The following is a 22,712-nucleotide window of genomic DNA, read 5'->3' as shown; positions in this document are numbered from 1 at the left end:
AGGAACCGTCCCAACATTCATCTTCAGCGATGTATGAAAATGACAGGAAACGTATATATGGATGCTCGAACGAGGATTTGAAGTGACGTCTTCCCGAATACGTAAATGTGCTATATTAACAGTTAAAACGGTCACCCCTTGACCGGTCCCAGTTACAGGCAAATAAACATGCAGAATAGGCGCTGCGGTTGGCAATGCCTATATAAGACAAGAATCGTCTGGCGCAGTTGTTAGATCAGTTACTGCTGCTACAATGCAGGTTATCGAGATTTAAGTGAGTTTGAACGTGGTGTTATAGTTGGCGCAGGATATATAGGACACAGCATCTCCGAGGCAGTGACGAAGTGGGGATTTTCCCGTACGACAAATTCAAGAGTGTACCCTGAATATCAGGAATCAGGTAAAACATCAAATCTCCGACATCGCTGCGGCCGGAAAAAGATCCTGCAACAACGGGACCAACGACGACGGAAGTGAATCGTTCAACGTGACAGAAGTGCAACCGATTCGAAAATTGCCGCGACTTTCAATGCTGGGCCATCAACGTCGGCGTGTGAACCGTTTAACGGAACATCATCGATATGGGCTTTCGGAGCCGAAAGGCCACTCGTGTACCCAAGGTGACTGCACGACACAAAGCTTTACGCCTCGCCTGGGCCCCTCAACACCGACATTGGACTGTTGATGATTGGAAACATGTTGCCTGGTCGGACGAGTCTCGTTTCAGATTGTATCGAGCTGATGGATTTGTACGGGTATGGAGACAATCTCATGAATCCATGACCCTGCATGTCAGCAGCGGACTGTCCAAGCTGGTAGAGAATTCGTAACGGTGTGGGGCATGTGCAGTTGGAGTGATATGGGACCCCTGACACGTCTAGATACGACTCTGACAGGTGTCACGTACGTAAGCATAATGTTGATCGCCTACATCCATTCATGTCCATTGTGCATTTCGACGGAGGAGGGCAACTCCAGCAGGACAATGCGACATGCTACATGTCGAGAATTGCTACAGAGTGGCTCCAGGAACACTCTTCTGAGTTTAAACACTTTCGCTGTCCACCATTCTCACCAGACATGAACATTATTGAGGGTATCTGGGATGCCTTGTAACGTGCTATTCAGAAAAGATCTCCACCCCCCGCACTCTTACGGTTTTATAGACAGCCCTGCAGGATTCATAGTATCACACCCCTCCAACACTACTTCAGACATTAGTCGAGTCCATGCCTCGTCGTGTTGCGGCACTTCCGCGTGCTCGCGAGGGCCCTACACGATATTAGACAAGTGTACCAATTTCTTTGGCTCTTCAGTGTATAAACTACACGTATTAAATCGTTTCCAGCTTAACAGCATTTGATTGTTAAATACCGGTACTCAAAAATGATGACAGAGTCAATGTAGTCAACCTCATGTTCTGATGCGCTCTTGTGCTCTGCCTCACGACTTGTCAGTCTTGTGTAACTCTATAATGTGGCCTCTTGATGATAACTAAGTCTGCCAGCAACCACCGAAGCAGCGCGTATAAGCCACAGTATTCTGGAGGCAGACCTTCTCGCCGCTTGGCTGTCATCCCACAAGGTGACAAATACGCTCGCCGCGCCGCGGACCTGCGACAACGTACGGGACCAGAGCGCCCGTTAGCGCTTTCGCTGACGCGTATCGCTGCGTGCCGGTGCGTGCGAGGGTCGGGCTGTCGCGAGCCGCTACGGCTACGCGTGCGCCTTTCAACAGCTGCCTGCGGGCTTCCGCGTAACGACGTCGCGCTCAACTTCTCCTCCGGCTCGTTCGCCGCCTGAATGTCACACCCCGCTGAATAGACGCGCTCACGGCGTTGTACGTGCTTGAGGCCGCGCTCCACGTACAACCGACCATCGCAGCCCTGCGTGAAACTACGAGACTTGCCAACTGGCACTCGCCATTTTGAGTTATATTGGCTGGTACTGCCCATGTCGCTAATGTGAGCTGTTGCGGTGATATTAGACGATGAGGCACCAGTCTGGATTATTAGGTAACGAGAGAAATGTAGAGATACAGGCCGTCAAAACAAAGAGAGATGTGTTACCGTAATTGCTGATCACCAGTCTGTCTCTTGCGTGTTATCGCCGTAAATTTTGGGGGTCGGACAGAAATAAGGCAGCGTCTTCCGCCGGAGGTTCGAGTCCTCGTTCGAGCATGGGTGTGTGTGTTGTTCCTAGCATAAATTAGTTTAAGTAGTGTGTAAGACTAGGGACCGATGACCTCAGCAGTTTGGTCCCTTAGGAATACACATACATTTGAACATTTTTGAACAAAAATAAGGAAACACTGCCAGAAATGCATGCTTGAATATGAATGCAGATTGTAGCGAAGGGCCGGCCGGTGTGGCCGAGCGGTTCTAGGCGCTTCAGTCTGGAACCGCGCGACCGCTACGGTCGCAGGTTCGAATCCTGCCTCGGGCATGGATGTGTGTGATGTCCTTAGGTTAGTTAGGTTTAAGTAGTTCTAAGTTCTAGGGGACTGATGACCTCAGGTGTTAAGTCCCATAGGGCTCAGAGCCATTTTTGTACCGAAGGTTGGAGATTGATGTTTTGCTTCACCACGAACGGCCGGTGCACAATGTCCTCAGTGCTTGGCATGTGCCAATCGTGGTCAGAACAGTATTCTATGTAGTTACGATTGCATTATGTCGGAGCTAAGCGACTTCGAAAATTGGCAATTTGTTGGTGCCCGGATGATGGGTGCGACCGCAAGCAAGATAACCGAAGTGTTTCAAGAGGCACCCTATCGAAGATTCATAAAAAGTGTACGAAAATTCGAAAAACGTCATCCAGTAAGTCACACAAAGCGGGTGATAGTGTGTTTTGAGTGACCGTGATGGTCGGTGATTGAAGAGGATAGTGACGAAAAACATGAGGACGACGGCTGCAAAAGTCACTGCAGAACTGAATGTTGCACTCGCGAAACCTGTCAGCACTAAAAGAACACGAAGGGAGATTCATAAGCAGGGAATTGCAGGGTGAGCTGGTATTCCAAAATCACTTTTCAGTGATGCAGATAACCGTAACAGGACAACGTGGAGCCGAAGCCATAAGAAGCCATATAACCTGGACTATGGAGCAATGAAGAACGTTGTTTAGTCGCATGAGTCTTGTTTTACACTGTTCCCAACGTCTTGACATGTTTACGTCCTGAGAGTGGTTCCATGATGATTCCCGCACCAATATCGTGGTATTCCATGAACCCCGTGGCTAATTTGCAAGGTCGCATTTTTGCCAAGGACTGTATCACCTTTTTGCCTGATCAGGTCTATTGCATGGTATAATGTTTGTTCCCCAGTTGTACGGCTGTGTTCCAGGAAGACAGGGACCCTGTTCACACAGCTCACGTGGTCCAGGACTGGTTTTTTTTTAACACGAGGATGAATTTTTGCTTCTTCCCTGATCACCATAGTCACAGGATATCAATATTGTTGAGTCTTTGTAATCTACTTTGGAGAGAAGGGTGCGTCATCCCTATCTACCTCGTACCTTGAACTTGCCACTATTTTTGCGGGAAGATGATATTAGATTCCCTTGAAAGCCATGCTGGGCCTTTATTTATCCAAACCGAGACAAATGGAACCTATTTTGAATGCCAACGGTTTTCCTACATCGTATTAGGCACGGTTACGTGTTGTGTTTTTGGTGCTTTCTGCCGTGTCTCATGGAGTGACGGTATAGGTGCACTTACTTTTGTACGAGCAGTGTGTAGAGATGTACGACAGCATCCCGCCGTATCATAGGACGTTCGTACCGCTATTATCAGATATGGCCACCTCTGCCTGAAGGATAACCGCTGTGCTGCCACATCAGATGTGGCCACTCTGCCGGAGAGCTAACAGACATGCTGTCATGCAGCAACTGGCACTCCACTGAAACCAGGGTGCAAATCTCCTACTGCTTTTCATGGTCCTGCCGTTGCTGCTACTGCTACTGCTACTGGTATTCTTGCTGTAGGAAGACAATGGGTGATCATTTACCTAGAGCAAATGCTAGTTAATGTGGCATTGGGTATACTGTATCGATAACACCGTGCCGGTGTTCGTACATATACCCGATGTTGACAGCTTAATATTACGAAAAACAACTCTTGCCAGAGTTAGTGGTGCCTGCTGGAAACCCCGCATAGTTCGCTTCCTTGATACGGAGTGACAGGGGGCTTTTCCACTGTGCTGAACTTGAGTACTCGCGTCGCCGTATTCCTCAAAGTTTGCGCGCCTCGCGAACGCACGATTTCTGCGCCTGTTTCTCGCGGTTACCCCTAGCTGAAGATACCACTCTCCTTAGGACACGTGTTGTACCTATAAACAGTGGCATCTCTATCAGTCATAGAGATCAGAAATGAGCTCTGTATACTCGCTTCAAACTCGCCAGCGCCTCCTATGAAGTCATCTGCAACCCGCCGTCTCCGTACGCCTGGAGACACGACCCGACAGTCTATGCCGCTGCCCATTCAACTGAAAGCTCGTCACTCAAATTTGTAGCGAGTACAAGTGGTCTACATATACAAGCATGCAGAGGAGAGTATACGAATTCGCAAATATAACCGTGGACTCAAGGTATTGCCATTACACACGCAACCGTTGGATATGAAGATTATTATTTGCCAATGCAATGACTGATCAGTTAGCAGTGAACTATTTTTCCGTTTACACGTACATTTATATAGATGTATAAATTACAAATGACTATATATATATATATATATATATATATATATATATATATGTGTGTGTGTGTGTGTGTGTGTGTGTGTGTGTGTGTGTGTGTGTGTGTGTGTGTGTGTGTGTGTGTGTGTGTGTACAGGGTAATTCTTACTAACGTTTAAAAACACCCGAAGCGACATAGATCACGCTGAGACAAGTAGTTTAATGAGAGATACGTGATGTCGCAAATGTCGGGAAATAACCCAAAAATATATAAGAAACGTTGAACATGTGACTTCACCCAACGACATGTCTCACCGCACGTGAATCTGTTGAGCTTGGGCGTGGAGGGATGATTCAGCGATCCAATACTTGCATTCGAGCGAACGGTGCAAATTTCGAACACCTTTTGTAAATGTGATATGTTGTAAACGTAGAAGTTACAAAATTTTTCATCGCTGTAACAAAGTAAAAACTGTTCTTATTTTGTGTTATTTTTCCTTTTGTCCATTCTTGTTTTGTTCACAGACATTATTTAGTAGAGAAAACGGAGGTTACCTTCCGGTAACGACGCAGTTCAGAATCTTATACTCATTTATTTCTAACGCAGTGCAGTAGGTTTTTGTTGTACTGTACTTTCCAATAAACCAGTGGAGATCGCGAGACCGGTAAATAAAATAATAAATTTTACCTCAGTGTAAACACACAATTGTTTAACGCAAGGATAACAATAATGCCTGCCAGTCCCAAGATTCTACCCCGGAACTCCACGCGCTAAAATCGCGCTCATGGGCTCAGAGCCACACCGACGTGAATACTCACAGACCGATAGCCTCAACCGCTGCAAGTACGGCGAGTTACGTCATGTGGTGACGTCGTATGTTCAAAATTTCTCATCCATTTTTGGGCTATTTCAAGGCGTTTACGACTCCATGTTTTTTAAAGTAATTGTCTAGATGTCATCTACGTCTTTTCCGTTTCTATTAGCGTTAACAAGAATCTCCCTGTAGCTATAAAACTTTTTCGAGGACTATTGTAAATTTATTTTAATATTTGATCTCTTTTCAGAGAATGTCTACCAGTTATGTTGACAAACGCTTTTGACACGTTACCTAGCCTGTGACGACAGTAGAAGAAACAGGACGTGAGATTAAAGTGCGTTCCGCAAATTGTGTTTAATTACTGAATTAAATTTACAACAGTCTTCGAAATAGGCACAGGAACGAATGATGAGGTACACAATTCGCCGTTAGCCAATAAACACAAGTTGCCAAGACCAAAAGAATACAATAGCGCTGCTCGGTCACAAAGGGAATGAGTCGTCGAGCAGGAAGCAACTGTAGCGCCATTTTTCACAGAGGGTTCTACTCGCAGAACTGCAACGGAAAGAGAGAAAGCCAGTATTGACAGCACTGACGTAAAAGTGGCGCCTTGATTGATAACGTTTGCGACTATCACCGTTCGACTAATACTCGCTCCGTTTCTGAGCTGTATATCAGCCATCAGCTTCTTCGCAGGGCAGGATACGATTGGTGAATGCAAACAGCAGCGGTGTCCCCAGGATGTTCCAGTAGTTAAGCCTTCCAACTCCAAGCAAATATGTTATTGCCTGTTGAAAATGTTCAAATGTGTGTGAAATCTTACGGGACTTAACTGCTAAGGTCATCAGTCCCTAAGCTTACACACTACTTAACCTAAATTATCCTAAGGGCAAACACAAACCCTTGCCCGAGGGAGGACTCGAACCTCCGCCGGGACCAGCCGCACAGTCCATGACTGCAGCGCCCTAGACCGCTCGGCTAAGCTCGCGCGGCTTGTCTGTTGACATACTGGCTGTTGCCTGTACCGTTCTCTTAGCATGAAGAACGTGTCTTAAAATTCACGACAGTCCATCAAATACTACTGTGCAGGGGTCTCCAAAGGGGAAGGGTGTCTCTGCTTTTATGCGAACGAAGATTTATCGACAGCAATGTTAGACTTTGCTTTACTGTATCGAAATTGAAATACTGATGAATATTGAGTGTGTTCCACTACATGATACTGTGACTTATTTTTAGCCGTGCATATCACCAAAAGACCAGGAGGAACGCGATCGAGATTTTGAATATCTTCTGTGACCTCAAAATCCCTGGACCTTAACAGAGTTGAATATCTTGGGCTTCAGCAGTAGAGATCCCGCTGTGTTGAAACTTCCTGGCACTTTTAAACCTGTGTGTGGGACCAGGATTTGAATCTATCATCTTCCGAAATGAGGTGCACAGTTAGGAGGGAACAACTCTACGTTATTTGACACTAATGATCTGAAACACAGTAACACGGTCGAAGTGTGTGTGGCCGTGTCGGCCGACAGCGTCAGACCGTTCGAAGACGAGCACAGTCAAAGCCCAGCGAAGCGGTAGCTGGAGGATGGGCTGGAGGCGAAGTCCAGGAAGACGGCGCCGAGAAGGCACTCCACGATAGCCCGACGACTCGGACGCGGCGGTGATTAATCCTCGACCCGCTCGGCGATTTATACAATGAGCGCACGTTAAGCGCACTGCCGTGATGCACTCGCTCAGTTTAAAGGCAAGCCTATCCTTGGCTAGAGATTGTGCAGGCGGAAAATCTTCGTCTCGGCCTGTCTTCCTACCACCGTGGAGGAGGAAGTTTTCCCCCTCCTCTGCACAGCTGACAAGGTGTTTCCAGTTGTATGTATTGTATGTTAACCGGGAGCCTAGAAACGACGGAGAGGCTCCGTCCCCGCCGCAGCCGCAGTGGTCCACAACCCCACGACGACTACCGCAGTCCACTTTACCCTTCCGCCGCCCCACCCCGAACCCAGGGTTATTGTGCGGTTCGGCCCCGGTGGACCCACCCCCCCTCCCCAGCGAACGTCTCACACCAGAAGAGTGTAACCCCTATGTTTGCGTGGTAGAGTAATGGTGGTGTACGCGTACGTGGAGAACTTGTTTGCGCAGCAATCGCCGACATAGTGTAACTGATGCGGAATAAGGGGAACCTGCCCGCATTCGCCGAGTCAGATGGAAAACCGCCTAAAAACCATCCACAGACTGGCCGGGTCACCGGACCTCAACACAAATCCTCCGGGCGGATTCGTGCGGGGAACCAGGCGCTCGTTCCCGCCCGGAAAGCCGTGCTTTAGAACTCACGGCCAACCGGGCAGGCAGATGTTTCCAGTTACTGGGAATGAAGATGGCAAGGGCGTTGATTTGTCGTCGCGACTCCAGAGGGAGAATTTTGAGCAACAGATGTTGCTGCTCAGGCGTGAAGGAATATAGGGGTGTTGTGAGGGAATGTAGGATTAGATCATCAGCAGGAGCGAAAGGATAGGGACTCATGTAGTGGGAGTAGGAGCCATCCTGGAGCGACTGCGGAATTTCCTGCAGCATCGGCGCTACGCTATCCATGCGTGGGAGAGGAAGATAGACTGGTGTGCTTCCTGCTACACGCGCCCTGGGGAACAACCACGAACGAGCCGCTTTGGGAACGGTCGGCCGCAAAGCTAGTCGCCCGTATGCGCGTACGATGTCGTGGGCGGTCTGGCGCATGATCGCTGGCCCCTCTGGAGCGGGGACGACCTGTGTAGGCGTCACCATATCTGCAACAGCCTGCTGCGTAGTCTCCACTTCTGTAGTGGTGGCTGCAGAAGCTGTCTTCTCTTTCTCTTCCGTGGCCACCTCCACTGCCTCCTGCATCCCTGCGGAGGCCATCCAGGCGTCCGTCTGCGTGGCGGTGTCCACCCCCGTCCTCAGCCCCGTGGATGGGGAGTTGGCGGGGATGGATGTCTCTTCTTTCGGGCTCGCAACTCTTTCCGCAGCTGCTGCAGTTGGTGGTGGACGTCATCAACTTCCGCCTTCAAGGCAACTCTCTCTGCCACCATGGTGGTTTTGAGGGCTACCTCTGCGTCTCGGTGGCAGCACGTAGCAGAGCGCGCATGCCACTGGTGGCGGCGGCCACCTCTTCGTAGCGGTATGGCCGGCTCCCCGCTCTTAAGTGGAGGGGCGAAGCGGCCGCTGTGTCTTGCTGCTGAGTGCCGGTGGCAGCCATCGTATCCTCCTGCTCCGTGCCGCTGGCGGCCACCACATCTTCACTGGGGCCTTGCGGAGGGGTCTTCATCTTTTCGTGGATCCAGCTCGCGATGTAACTACAGCCGCGAAAATTCGCCTTTTGTGCGCCGCCGCAGATAACAGAGGTCGGCGAGGCGTCGCGTGTCGTCGCACAGGCGCGGGTACCGCGCGTTTGTGGGCGCTCCTTGTACACCACGTCTTATTTGCAGTACTTGGTGACAAGGCCAAGCTTTTGGTAGCGGTAGCACTGCTCCTTCCTCGTCATCTTGCCGCTGTCTGCAGTGCCAGCCAACTCGAGCACCTCGATTGCAAGGTGCTTCCCCTTGACTACCTTTCCGCGTCCGGACGTGTTGGGATGTGTGTAGTCGAGCGAGAAGAGCGACAGGGACGATGTGACCCTCAGCGAGTCGAGCAGCAGTGCACTGCTATGATGCGGCCGGGTACTGCCCTAAATACCAGCCTCGCGGAATAATAGAGGCCCGCATACAGCTGGCACGTGACATCGTGAAAGGTGCCCGCGATCGCAGCGCTGCGTGCTGCGGCTTGCACGCTACCAGCGGGAGGATGACGCCCTCTGATTCCTTCACTATAGCGGGAATATCGGTCGAAAACAACCCGGGATATTTCTATTTTCGTCGGGCTGTTTGTATACGATGTCCCGTAGTAGCGGTGCCTGCGGATTGTAGTTGCGGCAACCCGCGATACACACCTGTATGATTGGTTGCATCGCAGGCAGCCGCCTGGGGATACAATCCTCTCCAGTCGCGGACAGTTCTCTTACCACCTGCACAGCTTCATGTCTTCCAGTAACTGGTTCCTACTTTCTAGACTTCACAGAAGCCATCTTCCATATCTCGGTGTACTAGCAGTTCCGGAAGAGGAGGTGTAGCACAGAAATTGTTTGGCAGCAGCCTGTTACGTGAATAAATCTTACACTCTGTGGCCGAGTGTGATTCGTTCTGAACTGTCCATGAGTTCTATTCCAGCAGGACATGCAAGATACCTCCTGTGAAGTTCGAAAAAGTCTTCAATTATCTGATCAAAAGTATCCAGTCACGTATCAGTGGATGTTAATGTGGGGAGTCTCCACGTTTCGCTTTATGACGCCTTAAGCGGTGCTTGGGACCTTTCAGTGAGGTGCTTGAATTTCTGTGGAGGAGTGGCAGCCCATCTTCCTTAAGAGCTGATACCCGACAAGAAAGTGATGTTGAACGCTGCCGTCTGGAGCGACGTCGACGATTTAACCCATCCCAAAGGTTTTCTATCCGGTTCAGGTCGCGGCTCTGGACAGACAAGTCCATTTCAGGAATGTTACTGTCCACAAACCATTGCCTCATAGATTCTGTTTTATGAAAGGGAACTTTGCTAGGCTGATGCAAAAAATCGTCGTCTCCGAACTTTTCCTGTATGTACGCAGTTCACAGGCCTGTAAAATTATACATATCCGTCCGCATTTTGCGTTTTCTTAAGCGCAGTAAGGGATTCACCCTAACCACGAAAAATACCACCATACCCTAACATCACGTCCTCCGTACTTCACTGATGGCGCGTAACTTTCTCGACGCATTCGGCAAACCCAAACCTATCCATCGGATGCCCACCGGGTATAACGTGATTCATCACTTGTTTCAAGTCATCCACTGTCCAGAGGCGTCATCTTTACTTCACCTGAGCCCTCGTTTAGCACTGGCTACTGAAAAGTGTGGCCTATGAAAGCTGCTCGACTACTGTAACCCATTCTTTTTAACCCTGTGAGCACAGTGATTGTGGTAACTGAAGTCCTGATACCACGTTGGAACTCACTAGTGGTTCCTTCTGTTAATTTCATGCGCTCTTTTACAGGTATCCTCCGCAATGTTCGGCGATCCCTGTCCGTTCAATATCAGGTCTGCCTGGTCTTAATTCAGCTGTAGTTACTGCTTCACGTTTCCACTTAATGATCATGTTATCAACAGTCGACTTTGGCGGCTTTAGAAGAGCTGACATGTTCCTGATGGATTTCTTACATTTGTTGCTAAGGTGACGTCCAATTACTAGACCACGTTCGAAGTCGCTAATCTCTCCTGACCGACTCACTCGGGTTTTACTGCTTCTATAGTGACAACAAAGCACTCCCCACCTCTTTGGCTCTCGTGACGTCCGGTCCTCAATCCTGTGTTAGTTAAGGGCGGCTAGATACTTTTTATCAGATAGTGTATGTATTTTGCGTGCGATGTACAGTAGTAATCGATTCCAACAGAAGTTATACTCACAAACATATTTACAACGTAGAAAATCAATTACGGTAAAGACGGAAGACTTCGGACTTTGCGCCTGTCGTCACACGCGCATGTCGGATTCTTCCAGTCAGCTATAATTGTTCACAACATCATGACTGAATTTTCAGGGACGAGGGGGGGGGGGAGGGGTGGAGAGGGGTGACGGAGGAAGTGAACTCCGCCTACCGAAGCCCAACACGTCGATACCCGTGGGGAGAGTGGTGGTGGGCTGCACATCTCTCGGTTAGTTGTGGCACTACTCGTGAGTATTCTAGTTCGGCATGGTGGCAGAGCAAGACAGTAACATCTGCGGTACGCCGTGGTACTGTATTTTAGATAAAATAAATGTCGTGTGACTAGGGCCTCCTGTCGGTTAGACCGTTCGCCGGATGCAAGTCTTTCGGTTGGACGCCACTTCGGTGACTTGTGCTTCGATGGGGATGAAATGATGATGATTAGGACAACACAACACCCAGTCCCCGAGCGAAGAAAATCTCCGACCCAGCCGGGAATCGAACCCGGGCCCTTAGAATTGACATTCTGTCGCGCTGACCAAAAAACTACCGGGGGCGGACTGTATTTGAGATTGAAAATGTTGGCAGTGGTCGTACACAAAACACTCGTGGCCCTAATCTGACCGACTTCTACTGGCTTCAGCCGATCCAGAACTAGGGCGCCCTCGTTGAGGACGTTGTGAACAAATCGTAAAGGCCTCAATAGATACTTCATTACTCGTTGAGGAATAGTGGCCAGTTACACTGCCGCACAGGTCGAGAAAGCCATCAACTTCACTATCTTTCACATGCAAACAGACATACATACACTAGCTAGTCCCTTCGTATTTTTGCTTGAGACATATTCTCCCAGAAGCAAATTAAATGTAACTGTAATCCACTGTTTTCGACCATGCTTTTGAGGGGGATTGTCTTGGCAAGTGCTCGAACTGGAAATGCCGTGTAAAATATTCCCAGTTGGCGACCTGATCTACTTCATTTCCAGCTGGTCTAGGGTTTGGTTGAAAAGAACCTGTCACTAGAAAGGACCGGTTCTCTAACAGCTAATGGGGTTACATTGTTCTCCTGGTTGGATATGACAGGTATTCTCTGCCACAACGTAAGCTTCTATATTACGCTTGTCCGTCCTCCTTTAGAATGCTGCTGCGCAGTGTGGGATCTTTACCAGATAGGACTGACAAAGTATATCGAAAAAGTACAAAGAAAGGCAGCACGTTTTGTATTATCGCTAAATGTGGGAGAGAGTGTCACCACAGGAATGATACAGGATTTGGGCTGGACATCATTTTCGTTGCGACGGAATCCTCTCACGAAATTCCAATCACCAACTTTCTCCTCCGAATGCGAACATATTTTGTTGACACCGACTTACATGGGGGGGGGGGGGGAGATAAAATAAGGGAAATCAGAGCTCTTACGGAAAGATATAGGTGTTCATTCTTTCCGCGCGCTGTACGAGATTGGAATAGTAGAGAATAGTGAAGATGGTTCGATGAACCCTCTGCCAGGCACTTAAATGTGATTTGCAGAGTATCGATGTAGATGTACTTTAGCACTTCCGTTTCATTTACACGGTGCCCTACAGCTTGTGCATGCTAGTCTTCAGCTAAGGCTCTTTTAAAAGGCAACTAGTAACTCTTCGATGTTATATAAACAGATTAACTATTAAATACGAGGCTTGCCACTAGGCTTCATCACGTAGAAAAGAATGAAAGTAAGTTCTGTAGTAACGACAACCAAAGCGGAAACGCCTTGGGCTGCGGATCGGAGCCGCCAGGCGGGGAAGGAACGCAGTACCGCCGAGATAGAAACGAAATCCAGAGCGAGTACCAGACTGGCTGGACTAGGTTTTTTTTTCTTTTTTTCTTTATTGTATTTCAATTCCCCATCGGGGCGGGCTGGCAGCAGCATATGCGCTGCTCTTCAGCCGAAAGACATAGAACAAACAATAGAAGACATTTAAAAATAACAAAGGAGAGAATATGGTGAACATAAATATAAAAAAAAGGGGGAACATCATGGAAGGCAATAGACAAAGAACGGGGTGACTGTAAATTGGAGATAAAAACTGTTTAAAAGTAGCACACACAAAAAGCCACACACTGCGACAATTAAAAGAACACAAGGCACAGTATGACTGGAGCATAAAAGGTATCGACGGATGGCGTAGCACATAACAAACACTGACAGCGAACCTCAAGGCAGTACACAATTAAAATCACACCTCTTGACGCACAGGAGAAACAGCTAAACACAACACTGATGTGGCACACTGACGATGATCAAAACAGAGGATCTGCCAGGCGCAAGGAGATGAGGGAGACCGGAAGAAGGGAGGGAGGAGAAGAGATGGGGAGAAGAGCGGGGGGCGCGTGGAGGAGGGCCAGGTAGGGAGGGATGTGGGAAGGAAAGAGGCAAGTATGGGGTGCAGGGTCTCAGGGGAGGGGGGGGGAAAGGAGGAAAACCCGCTCTGGGAGAAGGAGGAAAGAGGAAAAAGGGGGCCCTGGGGAGGTTGGGGAACAAGGCCAGGTTATAGTTGGAAGGAAGGGTAGATGTCACAGCGAAGTTCGTCATCCGGGAGGGGGAGGCGTTGGAAATTGTCCTGATGAGGGAGATGGAGGGTGTGGAGGTGGAGAGAGGGAGGGATACAGCGATAGAGGCGCGGCAATGGGCGGGGGGTGGAGAGGAAGGAGGAAACCGGAGGGTGGGGGGGTCAAGCCTGCGGACAATGTAAAGGATGCGGAGATGTTGGAGGAACAGGAGGAGGTGGGAGAAGGGGATCAGTTCATACAGGAGCCGTGTGGGGGAAGGAAGGCGGATACGGAAAGCAAGGCGGAGCGCATGGCGTTCAAGGATTTGGAGGGCCTTGTAAAAGCGGGTGGGGGCAGAGATCCAGGCAATGCTGGCATAACAGAGGATAGAACGGATGAGGGATTTGTAGGTGTGGAGGATGGTGGAAGGATGCAATGCCCATGTCCGGCCAGACAGGAGTTTCAGAAGGCGGAGGCGGGAATGGGCTTTCTGCTGGACAGTCTGGAGATGAGGGGTCCAGGTGAGGTGTTGGTCGAGGGTGAGGCCAAGGTATTTCAGGGTGGGGGTGAGCTGGATGGGACGACCATAAAGGGTTAGGTAGAAATCATGGAGGCGAAAGGAGCGAGTGGTACGGCCTATGATGATTGCCTGGGTTTTGGAGGGGTTGAGACGGAGGAACCACTGGTTACACCAAGTGGTGAACTGGTTAGGGTGGGTTTGGAGGGTACGTTGAGACCGTTGAAGGGTAGGATAGAGAGCCAGGAAGGCGGTGTCATCAGCATATTGGAGAAGGTGGACTGTGGGGGTGGCTTGGGCATATCAGCTGTATACAAGAGATAAAGGAGAGGGGAGAGGACAGAACCCTGGGGAACACCAGCCGTGGGATAAAAGATACGGGAGTTGGTGTTGTGGAGGGTGACATAGGAAGGACGGTGCGAGAGGAAGGAAGTGACCAGACTGACAAAATTGATAGGCAGGGCGTAGGTTTGGAGTTTAAAGAGGAGACCGGGATGCCATACACGGTCATAGGCATTTTGGAAGTCAAGGGAAACAAAAATGGCGGAGCGACGGGAGTTGAGCTGGAGGGACATAAGGTGAACAAGGTTAAGGAGTTGGTCTTCAGCAGAGAAGGAGGGTCGGAAGCCACACTGGGTAAGGGGGAGGAGGTGGTATTGGGCAAGGTGCTGATGGATACGGCAGGAGAGGATGGATTCAAAGACCTTACTGAAGACGGAGGTGTGGCAGATGGGACGATAGGAAGAGGTGGCAGAAGGGGGTTTGTTGGATTTGAGGAATAAGAGGATGCGGGAGGTCTTCCACAGGTCAGGGTAGAAGCCAGTTGAGAGGATGACATTATAGAGATGGGCAAGGACAGTCAGGAAGGAATAGGGGCTTTCTCGAAGGTGACGGTAGGTGACACAGTCGTGACCAGGGGCCGTGTTGCGTTTGGACTGGAGGATAAGTTTAATGTTTTGTGCTGTGATGGGAGTGTTTATGTCGGAGGGGGCCAACTGCCCCAAGTACTGGAGACTAGGAGCAAGTGGAGCGACCGAGGTATCGGCACATTCCATGACGGTGGGGAAAAGAGAATAATCAAAGTGAGGATCATCGGGGATAGAGAAGACCTCGGAAAGGTGGGAAGCGAAGTGGTTGGCCTTACTGAGGTTGTCAGGAAGGGGGCGATCGTTATGGAGGAGGGGGTAGTGGGGAGCGGAAAGGGAGCCAGTAAGGCGATGGAAGGCGGACCAGTACTTGGAGGAGTTGATAGGGAGGGTGGCGTTGAGTCGTGTGCAGGTCTGGCGCCAGTCTCGGCGTTTCGTTGCTGTAATAAGGTTCCGTACGTGTCGCTGTATTTGCCGGTGGCGTTGGAGTGTATTTGGAGTGTATCCCTGTCACGAGTGCGCAGGAAGGAGCGATAGAGGCGGCGGGATTCACGGAGGAGGAGGACAGCCCGCGGAGGCAGAGTGGGACGGTGTGGGTGGATGGTTTTAGTAGGAACATGGGCCTCCACGGCGTCAGTAATTACCTTCTGAAGGAAGGATGGGCGTGGATGATGTCGTCAGGATGGCCTGGACTAGGGCAGAGCGGGTCCCTATATACGAAACCTGAGGGAGCGGCTATTGGCCGCTGCCTGCACGTGGCTTAGCGGTGGCGCCCTCGCTGCGCGAGAGCCTCTGCGCGGAATAGCCGCCTCGGAGGCGTAGCCCTCTATGGGCTGACCACGTCCATTTGTTCTGCCGCGTGTTCGACTTCCGCGGCGGAAGGAACTAGAAGTTCAGATGAGCTTCCCGTCAAAATCAGAACAGTGAAGTTGCACATTCACTAACGTCTTATGATGATGGTTGTACTGTGATGTACAGTGAAACACATGTTAACAGTGAACAAACAACGCTGTTCACTCACAGTAATGTGAGCAACTATAAGAAGCCTTTCACAGCACGGACCACTTCGAGACATGCAGGAAGATAGTTAGCGAGGTTCTGGAAGGTACCGAAAGGGACATGGAGCCCTGCCGCCTCCAGGGCCGAGGCCAGCTGCGCTAGTTTTGTCGATGGAGGACCCGTGGCACGGTCTGCCCGATCGAGATGGCCCCACAGATTCTCGATTGGGTTTTAATCCGGAGAGTTTGGCAGCCAGGGCAGTACGATAAACAAATCTTGATAGTCTTCAAACCACGCACGTACACTGCAAGCCGTGACACGTTGCACTGTCCTTCTGGTAGATGTCATCGTGTCGAGGAAAAACATGCTGCAGTGGACTGGTGTGCAAATTCCAGCCTTCGTCGCCGATGAACAGAAGTCCGCATGGGTGCATGAAACAGGCGCCTGTTGCGGAGGTACATACTCAGCAACGTTCGCTGAACGGTCGTTGAGGAGACACTGTTGGTACCCTCTTAGTTGCTCTGGGCGGTCAATTGCTCTACAGTTGCATGTGTATTCGCTCACACGGATCTCCATAGTCGACGTTCACCCCTGTCATCCAGGACCCGTGGTGCGCCACAGTTACCTCGGCTCTGGTTTTGGACAGCAACATTTTACTATGCGCCATATACTTTAATCAGGGCGGCACACGAACAGTTTACAAACTTAACAGTTCCGGAAGAGCTTGCACCCGTGCCCAGAAAGCCAATGGCGATGCTGTTTAGGACGTCAGATGAATCTTTCCGTTTCCACATTACGACAACGACTGCAGTTTTCCGTGCCCCTCGACGCGTTTTATATATCGTCCACTGCTACTGTTGCCACCTGTCGTAACTGAGTGGTTACTGTACATAGACGTCGATGAGAGGCGGTGGTGACATTAATGTGACTGGATCGTGTACCTTTTTTATCATTTCGAGAATACAGAGCACCAAAGAAAATTTATGCTGCGGTTATCCTAAACATTCACACTTATTCACACCCTGATAACCCTGTAACCAGCCCCGCTGATGTAGAGCAGGAGCACTTCCATCCGACATCACAGCGTAAACTGTTAAATTTGATCGAGGTGGAGAGAGGGGGCTTTAACCCAACTGGTTTAACACAAGAATTGCCGCTGGTATCGAGACCGTGAGGAAGTGACTGAAACCAGTTATGTCTCGGCCGGCCTCTGTGACCGAGCGGTTCTAGGCGCTTCAGTCTGGAACCACGCGATCGGTGCGGTAGCAGGTTCGAATCCTGCCTTGGGCATGGATGTGTGTGATGTCCTTAAGTTGTTAGGTTTAAGTAGTTCTCGGGGACTGATGGCCTCAGATGTTAAGTCCCATAGTGCTTAGAGCCATTTGAACCATTTGTCTCCACTCATAGAATAGAAGATGTGAGAGACAATTCTTGGCTCATCTTCCAGGCAGTGGAGTACAGGAGGAAGGTATTCACAGGAGTGAAGCTGTGAGGTCTGGTCATGCGGTCTCGTGCTTCAATGGCTTAATTGGTAAGAGTTTCTCAAAGTTCGTGAAGAGTGATTTGTTGAATGTTAACACACAAATCTTTTGGATCGTCATATTTCTGTGTTAAATTCAACAAATCAATCTTCACGAAATGTGAGAAACTATGCATTGCGGCCGGCCGCTGTGGCTTCAGTCCGGAACCGCGCGACTGCTATGGTCGCAAGTTCGAATCCTGCCTCGGTCATGATTGTGTGTGATGTCCTTAGGTTTAAGTAGTTCTAAGTCTAGAAGACTGATGAGCTCAGATGTTCAGTCCCATATTGCTCAGAGCCATTTGAACCGTTTATGCATTCCGTATGGTTCCAGACACCCACGGAAATACGTCAGCACCACACTATGTCACTTCCAGCTCTTGCAGCTGCTGCGTGTGCTGCAGACAGCCCTTGTTGCGAGTTGTGGCATGCGGTTGGTCCGTGCTTGCGGTGTTCCACTTGGGTTGACAGATGCTGTCGGGTCAGAGACAACGAGGCCAGGGGTCTCCCCGTAAATCATAGCGCGCGCCGCAGAGTGCGTTCCCGTGTTAGCACCCCGCGCTCTGCTCTCAGCACGCCGACTGCTCGCGTTCCTGTTAACGCGTCGCGTCGTTTCGTGGTGACTGGGCAGGCGCATTCCTGGGCAAGGACGAGCGGGAGGCAGCTAGCCACGGCAATGCCGTGGTGTAGTTCGTGGGACGGAGAACAGTAGGCGGCACCACACAATGCATACTGTGTGATCAAAAGTGTCGGGACACCCTTATGTAATGCGAAATTGGCCACTAGATGTCACGAGAGGTGGACCCGCAATTATAAAAGGAGGGGGGGGGGGGATTTTGTTGTCAGTTTGACAAGCAGTAACAGCAGAATTGGTCACTCAGGAGAGATAAGTGACTTCATATGTGGTCTAGTCACACTATGTCGCCTGATAAATACATCCAGCAGGGCCATTCATACCTTCTAAAGTCTGCAGTTCGTGGTCTAGTGGCTAGCGTTGCCACCTCTCGATCACTGGGTCCCGGGTTCGATTCCCGGCCTGGTTGGAGATTTTCTCTGCACGGGAATTGGGAGCTTGTGTTGTCCTCATCATTCCATCCTCCTTCGTGAAAGTGTCTAGACTGGACTGTGTACAGATTGGGAATTTGTACGGGCGCTGATGACCGCGCAGTTCAGCGCCCCACAAACTAAACATCATCATCATCATACCTTCCAAAGCTGCACAAGTCGAGTGCTGGCGATATGATTGTTAAGTGGAAATGTGAAGGAACAACCACCAAGAGCAGGCAGACCTCACGTACTGACGGACAGGAGGACAGTCGAACACTGCAGAGGTTGGTTGTAAAAAATCGCATAAAATCGGCGGATGGAATCAATCGTGGTTTCCAAAGTGCTACCAGCAGACCTGTCAGCATAACGAGTGTTCGTAATGAATTAAAAACAATAGGGTGCAATGGCCGAATACTCCTCGTAAGCCACACATTTCTGTAGCTGCTAAGCGATATTGGAGGTATTGTAAGGAGCGATGCCACAGAACAATTTATGATTGGAAACGAGTGATTTGGAGTGATGAATCACGCTACACCCTGTGACAGATGGAAGGGTTTGGGTTTGAGGAATTCCTGGAGAACGTTGCCTGCCGTATGTTACGTGCCAACAATGGAGTACAGGCGAGGTGGTGTTACTGTTTGGGAATGTTTTTCGTGGTTAGGGGATGGTAGTCTTATTTTCGTTAAATAAATAAATAAATAAATAAAAACCACGCTAAATGCAGACGGACATAAATACATTTTGCAGCATTTTGTACAGCGTACAGTAGAGAATGCAGCTTGTTATAGAGCAGCATGTGAGATGCAGTGGTTTGTGGACGATAACATTCCTGAAATTGACTGGTCTGCCGTGAATCCCGTCCTGAACGCAGTGGAACACCTTTGGGATGAGTTATACCGTCGACTTCGCTCCACACCCCGGCATCCAACATCACTACATTCTCTGGTTTCGGTTCTTGAGTAATGGGCTCCTGTTCCTCCAGAGACATTCAGACTCCTCATTACATTGAAAGTGCCCCCATCAGATTTCAAGCCGTGTTAAAGGCCAAGGGTGGATGCACGCCTTATTTATGTTCTCTAGCAGGTGGGCCAAGGGTGGATGCACGCCTTATTTATGTTCTTTAGCAGGTGTCTGGACGTTTTTGATTAGATATTGTATGTCCCAGGCAGCCCTCTTTTGAACTAAAACACGTCTCAGAGTGTTTCTTCGTCTTAAAGGACATTCTGAAGTTTTCCATCGTGGCTGTTTTCACAAGTATTCATTTTATTATACCTTGCAAGACTGGTCAGTTTCGGTCTCACAGGCCATTTACTAGCGCAGTAGCTGTCGATGTGTTGTACAGTCACCCTGTTATTAAATGACGGATATAGCCGATCTGTAAGCGAGCACCTAACGTACAAGCGTCAAAAATAAAACCAGAAAACTTACTGCGTGCAGTAATAGTCATCTTTATAACTAGCTAGCATCAGTAACCCGGCACTGACGGACATGTATTTATTCTAGTCTTTTAGTACTCTCATGTCCTCCTTCCCCCTCTCTCTTCCCATCTCCTCCTTCAACCATGCCTGTTGTTCTGCTCCACCCATTCTCTCTATCCACCTCCCCCATAGAATTCCATCTCCTCCTCCTCCTCCCCCTGTCCATCTCCTTCTCCCTCTCTCACTGTTCATGCCCTCGTCCCTCCTCTCTTTACACGTCTACTCCTCTTTCCTTTCGCTGTGCGTCTCCTGCTACCCCCTCCCCCCTCTCTCTCCGTCAATTTCTCCCTCCCTCTCTCTATCCATCTCCTTCTCCCCCATCTATCACCATCTCCTCCTACACCCTCTCTATCTGTTCATCTCATCCTCCACCCTTTTCTATCCATGTTGTCATCCCTACCCCAATAGGAGGTTGTTGATTCTTACCCCACAGTATTTCTTTCCAAATCGTAATTAATATAAGCACCAAATTTCGTTGAAATCGTTCTAGAGGCTTACAGTGAGTTTTTATCCCGTGGCTTTACCAGCATACGGACATGGGAGATATATTTCCATATATTTAATATATTTCACACAGATTTGTACACATTTTTCATCTCTATCTGTAGCGAATTTCGCCCTGCCGTTTCATTTCCATGCAGCTCTATGTTTATGATTTCGTAACTCTTGAACTATGTGACTTACAATGATATAATTCTGCATCTACATCCAGTGGTATCTGTGGCTACTGTCTACGAAATGTGTTGCGAATAGAATCAGTAGTAAAGAAATAATAAATTAAAAGGTCATACCTGATGCGGCAGTTTTCTTGCATGAACAGCGAAAATGTAGCAATCGATATATTTTTTCCCCTCCTCACTTTGTGGCGGTTGTCAGCGAGGAAAAGATTCGTATAGTTTTGAAATTATTAGTTAAGTCTGTTGCAAGTCACTAAGTGCTCTCATACTCAAATTCTGGATGGGTATTCGCGTATTGTGTGCTACACTGCTTATTCACCTCCATCCGCTTCCACTCGATACGTAGGTGGTTCTTATCCCCCCCACCTCCAAGTGATTCTTTCCAGTCACTAAGTGCTATGTGAACGAAGTTCGTATGAAATCGATACCGTGGTTATTTTTATAATGTGTTTGGATGCCACGTTATAGGACCTATATGTGCTCGCTTTCGTTGTTGAACACCAACAGGATAATTTTACAACTCATTTACACCTGTTGCGCTTGAAACGGCCTGTAAGTCCGAAATTAGCCAGTCGCGCAAGATATAATAAACTGAATAGTAGTGAAAAACAGCCGAAGGGGAAAACTTCAAAATCTCCTTTGACAAATATGCGTCGAACATGCTCAGGTAAACAGAAAAAAAGAAATACGTTGTGCTTTGCGTAAGCCGGAGATTAAAACCCCAAATTTAAATCGCAAACACGGAAAGGAAACGCCGTCAGGAGCTTGCAACCTCAGCAAGATGATACAACGGTATGTGGGCTACGGACGTAATTTTCTCTGTCAGGAGCTAGAAGAAAGGATCTTACGAGTGCTTGCTCTCATTTCTGCGTCTGGGCCTTGAGATATTGTTGGTGTCTGGCCATTATTGATACCATTGATATCCAAGCTCGAATGCTTGCGCCCTCCATGCCGTTTCGTGCTCGTCTGTCTTATTACGCTCCCGTTTCGTTGCAGAAAACAAATTCTCGCCTCGTTTTTCGGATGCACTCGGTGAGCTGGTCGCGAGGTGTTTGTAAATATAGGGATGAATTTCAAGTCTTCTGTTGCTTTACAGGCTACTAAATTACGTTGTTACTGAACGTTTGTGGTTCTGTCACGATACTGGATTTGTCGTAAGCGATTTTTCTGATTACTTACCAGGCGATTTGCTACGTTCCTTGAATCGTTGTGTCACTGGTGTTCCGTGCACCACTTCTTTCCTAGCCTATCTACCCCTTTGACGTAGGGTTCGCTTGCTTGATTGCTTTCCGCCAGTCTTTTGTCTTGCGCATTCAAGAGTGTGCGGTCCGTTGCTTTTATGTCCACACTGTCTTTGTGTAACCCTCGCTTCTTTGATGGCCCCATCGACCTCTGGAACTAGGCAATATCTTAGTTTCCATTCCATGTAGCCCTTGTCCATGTTTAGTTGTTGCACCGACATTCTGAATAATAGGGATCTCTCTGAACTTTGCCCTTAGGGTGACTGGGTATTTTCCTGTCTTGTAATACTTCAGTTATTTAGCGCCATTTCGCCCTTGCAGTATAAACACGAGCTCGAACATCTAGGGAGGTCTCAAAGTCCGCGTTACGTAAATGGTGTAGTTTTTGAACGTGGTTGGTTCTCTCTGATGACGGTGCTACTTTCTAAATCTACATTCCAGATACTCTTTTTTACATTTAGTCTCAGGCATAATTGCTTAAACGATTCTTCCAGCGCAGGATATTTTCAAGATACTTGCGTCTTTGGTCCGTGAAAAATGCATCATTATCGTATAATTCCTGTTACAAGCAGGTAAGAAAAAAGGTCTCATGCTTGTAACAGGAATTTCTTTGACCAAGAGAATTTGACACTTAGCCAACTGTCATTCAGTCAAGATGGTGAACTCAGTAACGAGACAAAGCAGTAGGCTCTGCCACAAATATCGACTCTTAGACAATTTGTCTGAAAGTGTATTTTAATACGACAGCTTGCCATCTTAGGCAATTTATAGCACTTATAAGTAAGCATTACAAATCTGGATTGTTATACGGTTATATCACTTGTTATGT

The 22,712-nt window shown here is 48.8% G+C and overlaps 1 protein-coding gene across 2 annotated transcripts in view; it reads left to right on the top strand.

Annotated features, from left to right (window-relative positions):
- LOC126198672 (tyrosine-protein phosphatase non-receptor type 9) overlaps positions 1 to 22,712 on the top strand; it is an 870,239-nt gene that overhangs the window by 337,096 nt on the left and 510,431 nt on the right. The window lies entirely within an intron of this gene.

The sequence above is a fragment of the Schistocerca nitens genome, chromosome 8, assembly GCF_023898315.1.
Source record: "Schistocerca nitens isolate TAMUIC-IGC-003100 chromosome 8, iqSchNite1.1, whole genome shotgun sequence".
NCBI lineage: Eukaryota > Metazoa > Arthropoda > Insecta > Orthoptera > Acrididae > Schistocerca > Schistocerca nitens.
This window is presented reverse-complemented; position numbering and strand designations above follow the sequence as displayed.